The sequence below is a fragment of the Pseudophryne corroboree genome, chromosome 10, assembly GCF_028390025.1.
Source record: "Pseudophryne corroboree isolate aPseCor3 chromosome 10, aPseCor3.hap2, whole genome shotgun sequence".
NCBI classification, from domain to species: Eukaryota; Metazoa; Chordata; class Amphibia; order Anura; family Myobatrachidae; genus Pseudophryne; species Pseudophryne corroboree.
In genome coordinates this window covers 163,414,985-163,424,984 of record NC_086453.1, presented here as the reverse complement: position 1 = coordinate 163,424,984, position 10,000 = coordinate 163,414,985, and the positions used below count along the sequence as shown (strand labels likewise).

The 10,000-nt window shown below is 48.0% G+C and overlaps 1 protein-coding gene across 6 annotated transcripts in view; it reads left to right on the top strand.

The window, feature by feature from the left end:
- The window catches only part of LOC134966292 (NXPE family member 4-like), a 642,982-nt gene that overhangs the window by 4,562 nt on the left and 628,420 nt on the right, over positions 1-10,000 (top strand). The window lies entirely within an intron of this gene.

Here is a 10,000-nt window from a genome sequence, read left to right as displayed (position 1 = left end):
GGAAAAATGCTTTTTGTTTTGTCTGAACCTTTTCAGTTTGCTGTAAAAGCTGGGTAAAGGCTCTGAGAGAGAGATAAGGCGAGTTCTAGACATTGGGCCCAGTTCGGGTCTTTGGCCTCACAGAGGGCTAATCAGGGTTTCAGCTGTGTAAGAGTGATATAGTGCTTCTAACCTGATTAGTATGGGCAGACTGTCTGGGAAGGCTGCAGGATCTGTGTGTGAGAGACACGCTTTCTGATGCAAGTAAGCTATACAGTATGTACTGAAGAACTCTGTGTTTTGTTTAGTGACAGTTAGGAACATCTTATGTTTAGTTAGTGCCGGACAGGCAAGGTATTTTTATTTTGGGGTTTGTTTTATTTTCTGTTTCAATAAAACTGGCCGGGGTCAGTTGTACCAGAAACTGGACTTGTGTTGTCCCTCAGCTGCTGCGTGCTGCCATATTCCCCAGGAAAAGGCACCTTGCACCCCTACAGTGTTACAACTTGGTGGAGAATGCGAGCAGGCCGTTCTGCGCATAAGTGAAAGCAGCAGCTTTGTGAGGCCTGCAGAAAACTGTGGTTTATGCAGATACAGCCCAGTGTGAAGTTACTGAGACTCACCCCTGAGGGTTTGATATATGTCCTGGGTGAAAGCAGCTGCAAAGCCGCCTGAAAAATCTGTTGACATGGAGGATCTGCTTAAAGCCTTGCTGCAAGCTACAGCGGCTCAGCAGGAGGCCAACCGACAGCAGCAGGTGGCAATGGAGGAAAATTGGAGACTACAGCGTCAGGATAGAGAGGCCTTAGCAGAAGTGGTGCAGAGACTTGCAGCTCGGGTTGGAGATGTGGCCGTCAGTGCTCCAACCAGCTCTAGTTCTATACGAGCCAGTCACTTCCTGCAGAAAATGACAGAGGCTGATGATGTGGAGGCCTATCTGACCACGTTTGAAAGGACTGCCGAGCGTGAGAACTGGCCGAAAGCACAGTGGGCCAGTCTGCTGGCACCTTTCCTGTCAGGTGAGCCCCAAAAAGCTTACTTTGATTTAAGCCCTGCTGAGGCTCGGGACTATGATAAACTAAAGACTGAGATCCTGACCCGCCTGGGAGTCACGCTGTCAGTACGAGCGCAACGGGTGCACCGTTGGCTGTACGCCATGGAGAAGCCTCCGCGCTCCCAGATGCACGACCTTATTCAGCTAACAAAAAAATGGCTGCAGCCAGAGACATTAACTGGTCCCCAGATGGTGGAAAGAGTCGTCATGGACCGCTACTTGAGATCTTTGCCCATGGTCCTGCGCAAGTGGGTGAGCCATGGAAACCCGGGTACTGCTGACCAATTAGTGGACATGGTAGAGAGGTATTTGGCAGCAGAGGAACTACTGATGACCACCCAGCAACCCATAGATCCTCGACAGCGCCCTTCAGTAAAGACTGGTAAGACTGTTCCGTGGGAAAACGTTGCTGGGCGGTTAAGAGAACGCAAGGCTGGAGAGACTGTAAACACTGGCCCTGGAAACAGGCCAATGGGGCTAGAACGGTCTATGCTGCCCAAATGGGTTGATAATCGTGTGGTTAAATGTTTTAGGTGTGGTATGCCAGGTCATGTTATTGCCAATTGCCCAGTCACGCAAGAACCCATGCAATGTGATGCTGCCTTTGAATGTCGCAGAATGTCTTTCTTTGCTAGGTTAGCCTGTACTGTGGTACCTTCACCTGAGCTGGAAAAACAAATGTGTGATGTGTTCTTAGAAGGTAACCGGGTAGAGGCCTTGCTAGATTCAGGAAGTTTAGTTACCCTCGTGAAAGCTGGGTTAGTGAACCCCTTGAAGGTCCAGCAAATACCTATTGGGGTAACTTGCATACATGGGGATACCCAATATTATGCCACTGCTGAGGTGAATATAGAAACTTGTTGTGGGTCAGCAATGGTTAAAGTGGGACTGGTCCCTACCCTGGTGCATGAGGCCATAATAGGGAGGGATTTTCCTCATTTTTGGAAACTGTGGGAATCACGGTTATCAACAGATGTGAGAAGTAAAAAGCCAGTTGATAATACCGGTGATTTTTTGGATGTACGTGGGTCTTCGGAACTTTCTGGCCCTTTGCCTTTTGCTAGTTTGGCTGGGGAAGTGACAGATGGGGAGTCCAGTGAGGACCCTCTTGCCGGGAACAGAGACATAGTAGTTAGAACTGAAAGCGTGCCTGACCTGGAGGTAAAGAAGGATCTGTTTGCGTCTGAACAGTTAAAGGATCCTACCTTAATAAAGGCTAGAGAGAATGTTAAGATTGTTAATGGGGAACCTGTGGTACCAGGTGATAGGGTTACGTATCCCCACATGGCCATCTGTAATGAGCTCTTGTACCACATTGTCAAAAGGGGTGAGGATGTGGTGGAACAGCTGGTAGTTCCCCAGCCTTATCGGAGAACGGTACTAGATTTAGCTCATAGTCACGTTACCGCAGGACATTTAGGGGCAGAAAAAAACACTGAAAAAGTTTTACAAAGGTTCTTTTGGCCAGGGGTTTATAAAGAAGTGTCTGAATATTGTTCTTCCTGTCCTGAATGCCAGTATCATGCCCCTAGACCCCATTTCAGGAGCCCACTAGTTCCCATGCCTATTATAGAGGTCCCGTTTGACAGAATAGCCATGGATCTCGTGGGGCCCTTGTTAAAGTCTGCTCGGGGCCATCAGTATATCCTGGTAATTATGGACTATGCCACTCGATATCCTGAGGCTGTCCCTTTACGCACTATCACAACCAAGGCGATAGCTAGGGAGCTGGTGCAGGTATTTAGTAGCGTGGGAATACCAAAAGAAATTTTGACTGACCAAGGTACTCCATTTATGTCAAGGATCATGAAAGAATTGTGCAAGTTATTTAAGGTCACTCACCTCAGGACGTCCATCTACCATCCCCAAACTGACGGGTTGGTGGAAAGGTTTAATAAAACGTTAAAAAAGGTTGTTGAGAGAGATGGGAAAAACTGGGATTGTTTGTTGCCCTACTTGTTAATGGCCATCAGAGAAGTTCCTCAGTCCTCTACGGGGTTTTCTCCATTTGATTTGTTGTATGGTAGACACCCCAGAGGGCTGTTGGATGTTGCCAAAGAGACGTGGGAAGGACAGCCCACTCCTTATAGAAGCGTTATTGAGCATGTAACACAAATGCAGGATAGGATTGCAGCCGTGGTACCTGTTGTCAGAGAGCACATGGAACAGGCCCAAAGTGCTCAACAGAGGGTCTATAACCGGAGTGCCAAGATACGGGAATTTGCTCCTGGAGATAGAGTTCTTGTTTTGGTACCCACTGTGGAAAGCAAATTCCTAGCTAAATGGCAGGGTCCATTTGAGATTAGGGAAAAAGTGAATGAGGTTAATTACAAAGTATACCAGCCGGGAAAGAGAAAACCCGAACAGATCTACCATGTTAACTTAATCAAACCCTGGAAAGATAGGTTGTCTCTGTCAGCGGAGCCTTGCCCTTCGGTGTCTTCACCCCGGTTGCTTCCCGCAGTGAAGGTGTCAGAGACATTATCAGCTGATCAGAACAATCAGGTTAAAGAATTTCTCATCCAAAATAGGGAGGTATTTTCAGAGCTGCCTGGCCGAACGACCATAATAAAACATGACATTGTCACAGAACCAGGGGTCAGGGTTCATTTAAAGCCATATAGGATTCCTGAAGCTCAGCGAGAAGCTATTTCTAAGGAAGTTAAAACCATGTTAGAACTTGGAGTCATAGAGGAGTCTAACAGTGAGTGGTCCAGTCCCATAGTGCTCATCCCGAAGCCCGACGGTAGCATACGCTTCTGTAATGACTTTCGTAAGTTAAATGAGGTGTCCAAGTTTGACGCATACCCCATGCCCCGTGTGGATGAGCTTGTAGAAAGGCTGGGAACAGCCAGGTTTCTCACCACATTGGACCTGACCAAAGGTTACTGGCAAATACCTTTATCTGATAGCGCCAAAGAAAAAACAGCCTTTTCGGTTCCGGAGGGGCTGTACCAGTATAAGATGTTACCCTTTGGGTTGCATGGGGCTCCAGCAACCTTTCAACGGGCGATGGATAAAATTTTGAGGCCCCATAGAAAATATGCAGCTGCCTATTTGGATGATGTGGTAATTCACAGTACAGACTGGGGGTCACATTTGGTTAAAGTACAAGCAGTACTGGACTCAATCAGAGAGGCAGGGTTAACTGCTAACCCAAAGAAGTGCTGCCTCGCAATGGAGGAGGTCAAATACTTGGGCTTCACCATAGGCAGAGGTCTGATTAGGCCCCAATTGAATAAAGTTGATGCTATTCAAAACTGGCCTCGTCCAGTGAATAAAAAACAGGTAAGGGCTTTTTTGGGAATTACTGGGTACTATAGACGGTTTATTCCTAATTTTGCGACCACAGCGGTGCCGTTGTCAGACCTTACCAAAGGGAAGCAGTCAAATGTGGTGAAATGGAACCCTGATGCAGAAAAGGCGTTCCAAGCGTTAAAAGTGGCTTTGTGTTCACAACCGGTGTTGATAACACCAGATTTTTCAAAAGAATTTGTGGTACAGACAGATGCCTCAGAGGTAGGGATAGGTGCTGTGCTGTCCCAAACCAGAGATGGGGACGAACACCCTATCATTTATTTGAGTAGGAAACTCAATGAGCATGAAAAAAGGTATGCCATTGTGGAAAAGGAGGCTTTGGCCATTAAGTGGGCACTAGATACCTTGAGATATTACCTCTTGGGTAGACAATTCAGACTAGTGACAGACCATGCCCCTTTAAAATGGATGTATGTAAATAGAGGCAAGAATGCTCGTGTAACTAGATGGTTTCTAGCGTTGCAGGACTTTAAGTTAACTGTCGAACATAGACCGGGAACACAATTGGCCAACGCAGATGCATTGTCTCGCATCTTCTGTTTGGGGGCTACAAGTGTTCCGGCCCCTAGGTCGAAACAGGGGAGGGGGATATGTGACAAGAACACTGGGATAGTGTTTGAGGGCAGGTATATTTGTCCCAGGTTCTTGTCTTACATGTTTTAGAAAATGTTAACTTCTAGGAAAAATGCTTTTTGTTTTGTCTGAACCTTTTCAGTTTGCTGTAAAAGCTGGGAAAAGGCTCTGAGAGAGAGATAAGGCGAGTTCTAGACATTGGGCCCAGTTCGGGTCTTTGGCCTCACAGAGGGCTAATCAGGGTTTCAGCTGTGTAAGAGTGATATAGTGCTTCTAACCTGATTAGTATGGGCAGACTGCCTGGGAAGGCTGCAGGATCTGTGTGTGAGAGACACGCTTTCTGATGCAAGTAAGCTATACAGTATGTACTGAAGAACTCTGTGTTTTGTTTAGTGACAGTTAGGAACATCTTATGTTTAGTTAGTGCCGGACAGGCAAGGTATTTTTATTTTGGGGTTTGTTTTATTTTCTGTTTCAATAAAACTGGCCGGGGTCAGTTGTACCAGAAACTGGACTTGTGTTGTCCCTCAGCTGCTGCGTGCTGCCATATTCCCCAGGAAAAGGCACCTTGCACCCCTACAGTGTTATATATATATATATATATATATATATATATATATATATATATATATATAGGATAACAAAAGCAGGCGGCACTCCAAGGCTGTAGTAAATTTCAAGTGTATTACACAAACAAACTTAATCCAACGTTTCGGGGTCCAAGCGCCCCTTTGTCAAGGTGCTTTGACCCCGAAACGTTGGATTAAGTTTGTTTGTGTAATACACTTGAAATTTACTACAGCCTTGGAGTGCCGCCTGCTTTTGTTATCCCTTATCCAGTTCTACCTAGGAGGGCACCCAAGCACTGAATCCGGGAAGAGGAGTGCCGGTCCTTTCTTTTTGCCTATATATATATATATATATATATATTTCTCTAACGTCCTAAGTGGATGCTGGGGACTCCGTCAGGACCATGGGAATAGCGGCTCCGCAGGAGACAGGGCACAAAAATAAAGCTTTAGGATTAGGTGGTGTGGACTGGCTCCTCCCCCTATGACCCTCCTCCAAGCCTCAGTTAGGTTTTTGTGCCCGTCCGAGCAGGCTGCAATCTAGGTGGCTCTCTTAAAGAGCTGCTTAGAAAAGTTTTTTAGGTTTTTTATTTTCAGTGAGTCCTGCTGGCAACAGGCTCACTGCATCGAGGGACTTAGGGGAGAGAATTTCAACTCACCTGCGTGCAGGATGGATTGGATTCTTAGGCTACTGGACACCATTAGCTCCAGAGGGAGTCGGAACACAGGTCTCACCCTGGGGTTCGTCCCGGAGCCGCGCCGCCGACCACCCTTACAGATGCTGAAGATTGAAGGTCCGGAAACAGGCGGCAGATGGCTCTTCAGTCTTCATGAAGGTAGCGCACAGCACTGCAGCTGTGCGCCATTGTTGTCACACACTTCACACCAAGCGGTCACGGAGGGTGCAGGGCGCTGCTGGGGGCGCCCTGGGCAGCAATATTTTAATACCTTATGGCAAAAGAATACATCACATATAGCCATTAAGGCTATATGTATGTATTTAACCCATGCCAGTCATCTAAATCTACGGGAGGAAAGCCCGCCGAAATAGGGGGCGGGGCTTATTCTCCTCAGCACACAGCGCCATTTTCCTGCTCAGCTCCGCTGTGAGGAAGGCTCCCAGGACTCTCCCCTGCACTGCACTACAGAAACAGGGTAAAACAGAGAGGGGGGGCATTTTTTGGCGATATATTGGATATATTTAAGCTGCTATAAGGAACAACACTTATATAAGGTTGTTCCCATATATATTATAGCGCTTGGGTGTGTGCTGGCAAACTCTCCCTCTGTCTCCCCAAAGGGCTAGTGGGGTCCTGTCTTCGATAAGAGCATTCCCTGTGTGTCTGCTGTGTGTCGGTACGTGTGTGTCGACATGTATGAGGACGATGTTGGCGTGGAGGCAGAGCAATTGCCGATAATGGTGATGTCACCCCCCAGGGAGTCGACACCGGAATGGATGGCTTTGTTTATGGAATTACGTGATAATGTCAGCACATTACAAAAATCAGTTGACGACATGAGACGGCCGGCAAACCAGTTAGTACCTGCCCAGGCGTCTCAGACACCGTCAGGGGCTGTAAAACGCCCTTTACCTCAGTCGGTCGACACAGACACTGAATCTAGTGTCGACGGTGATGAAACAAACGTATTTTCAAGTAGGGCCACACGTTATATGATCACGGCAATGAAGGAGGCTTTGCATATCTCTGATACTGCAAGTACCACAAAAAGGGGTATTATGTGGGGGGTGAAAAAACTACCTGTAGTTTTTCCTGAATCAGAGGAATTAAATGATGTATGTGATGAAGCGTGGGTTAACCCAGATAGAAAAATGCTAATTTCAAAAAAAGTTATTAGCATTATACCCTTTCCCGCCAGAGGTTAGGGCGCGCTGGGAAACACCCCCTAGGGTGGATAAGGCGCTCACACGCTTATCAAAACAAGTGGCGTTACCGTCTCCTGATACGGCCGCCCTCAAGGATCCAGCGGATAGGAGACTGGAAACTACCCTAAAAAGTATATACACACATACTGGTGTTATACTGCGACCAGCCATCGCCTCAGCCTGGATGTGCAGTGCTGGGGTCGTCTGGTTGGATTCCCTGACTGAAAATATTGATACCCTGGATAGGGACAGTATTTTATTGACTATAGAGCAATTAAAGGATGCTTTCCTTTTATATGCGAGATGCGCAGAGAGATATTTGCACTCTGGCATCGAGAGTAAATGCGATGTCCATATCTGCCAGAAGGAGTTTATGGACGCGACAGTGGTCAGGTGATGCGGATTCCAAACGACATATGGAAGTATTGCCGTATAAAGGGGAGGAATTATTTGGCGTCGGTCTATCGGATCTGGTGGCCACGGCAACTGCCGGAAAATCCACTTTTTTACCTCAGACCCCCTCCCAACAGAAAAAGACACCGTCTTTTCAGCCGCAGTCCTTTCGGTCCTATAAGAACAAGCGGACAAAAGGACAGTCATATCTGCCTCGGGGCAGAGGAAGGGGTAAGAGAGGGCAGCAAGCAGCCCCTGCCCAGGAACAGAAGCCCTCCCAGGGTTCTGCAAAGCCCTCAGCATGACGCTGGGGCCTTACAAGCGGACTCAGGAGCGGTGGGGGGTCGACTCAAGAATTTCAGCGCACAGTGGGCTTGCTCACAGGTGGACCCCTGGATTCTGCAGGTAGTATCTCAGGGTTACAGGTTGGAATTCGAGAAGTCTCCCCCTCGCCGGTTCCTAAAGTCTGCTTTGCCAACGTCTCCCTCAGACAGGGCGACGGTATTGGAAGCCATTCACAAGCTGTTTTCTCAGCAGGTGATAGTCAAGGTACCCCTCCTACAACAGGGAAAGGGGTATTACTCCACGCTATTGTGGTACCGAAGCCGGACGGCTCGGTAAGACCTATTCTAAATCTGAAATCTTTGAACCTGTACATACAAAAATTCAAGTTCAAGATGGAGTCACTCAGAGCAGTGATAGCGAATCTGGAAGAAGGGGACTTTATGGTGTCCCTGGACATAAAGGATGCTTACCTGCATGTCCCAATTTGCCCTTCACATCAAGGGTACCTCAGGTTCGTGGTGCAAAACTGTCATTATCAGTTTCAGACGCTGCCGTTTGGATTGTCCACGGCACCTCGGGTCTTTACCAAGGTAATGGCCGAAATGATGATCCTTCTACGAAGAAGAGGCGTATTAATTATCCCTTACTTGGACGATCTCCTGATAAGGGCAAGGTCCAGAGAACAGCTGGAAGACGGAATAGCACTAACCCAACTAGTGCTGCAACAACACGGGTGGATTCTGAATTTTCCAAAATCTCAGTTGACCCCGACGACACGTCTGCTGTTCCTGGGAATGATTCTGGACACGGTTCAGAAAAAGGTGTTTCTTCCGGAGGAGAAAGCCAGGGAGTTATCCGAACTTGTCAGGAACCTCCTAAAACCAGGGACAGTGTCTGTGCATCAATGCACAAGAGTCCTGGGAAAGATGGTGGCTTCTTACGAAGCGATTCCATTCGGCAGATTCCACGCACGAACTTTTCAGTGGGATCTGCTGGACAAATGGTCCGGATCGCATCTGCAGATGCATCAGCGGATAACCTTATCGCCACGGACAAGGGTGTCTCTTCTGTGGTGGTTGCAGAGTGCTCATCTGTTAGAGGGCCGCAGATTCGGCATACAGGACTGGGTCCTGGTGACCACGGATGCCAGTCTGAGAGGCTGGGGAGCGGTCACACAAGGAAGAAACTTCCAGGGAGTATGGTCAAGCCTGGAGATGTCTCTTCACATAAATATACTGGAGCTAAGAGCGATTTACAATGCTCTAAGTCTGGCAAAACCCCTGCTTCAGGGTCAGCCGGTGTTGATCCAGTCGGACAACATCACGGCAGTCGCCCACGTAAACAGACAGGGCGGCACAAGAAGCAGGACAGCAATGGCAGAAGCTGCAATGATTCTTCGCTGGGCGGAAGATCATGTGATAGCACTGTCAGCAGTATTCATTCCGGGAGTGGACAACTGGGAAGCAGACTTCCTCAGCAGACACGATCTACACCCGGGAGAGTGGGGACTTCATCCAGAAGTCTTCCACATGATTGTGAACCGTTGGGAAAAACCAATGGTGGATATGATGGCGTCCCGCCTCAACAAAAAACTGGACAGGTATTGCGCCAGGTCAAGAGATCCTCAGGCAATAGCTGTGGACGCTCTGGTAACACCGTGGGTGTTCCAGTCAGTGTATGTGTTCCCTCCTCTGCCTCTCATACCAAAAGTACTGAGAATTATACGGCAAAAGGGAGTAAGAACGATACTAGTGGCTCCGGATTGGCCAAGAAGAACTTGGTACCCGGAACTTCAAGAGATGCTCACGGAGGATCCGTGGCTTCTACCTCTAAGACGGGACCTGCTTCAGCAGGGACCGTGTCTATTCCAAGACTTACCGCGGCTGCGTTTGACGGCATGGCGGTTGAACGCCGAATTCTAAAGGAAAAAGGCATTCCGGAAGA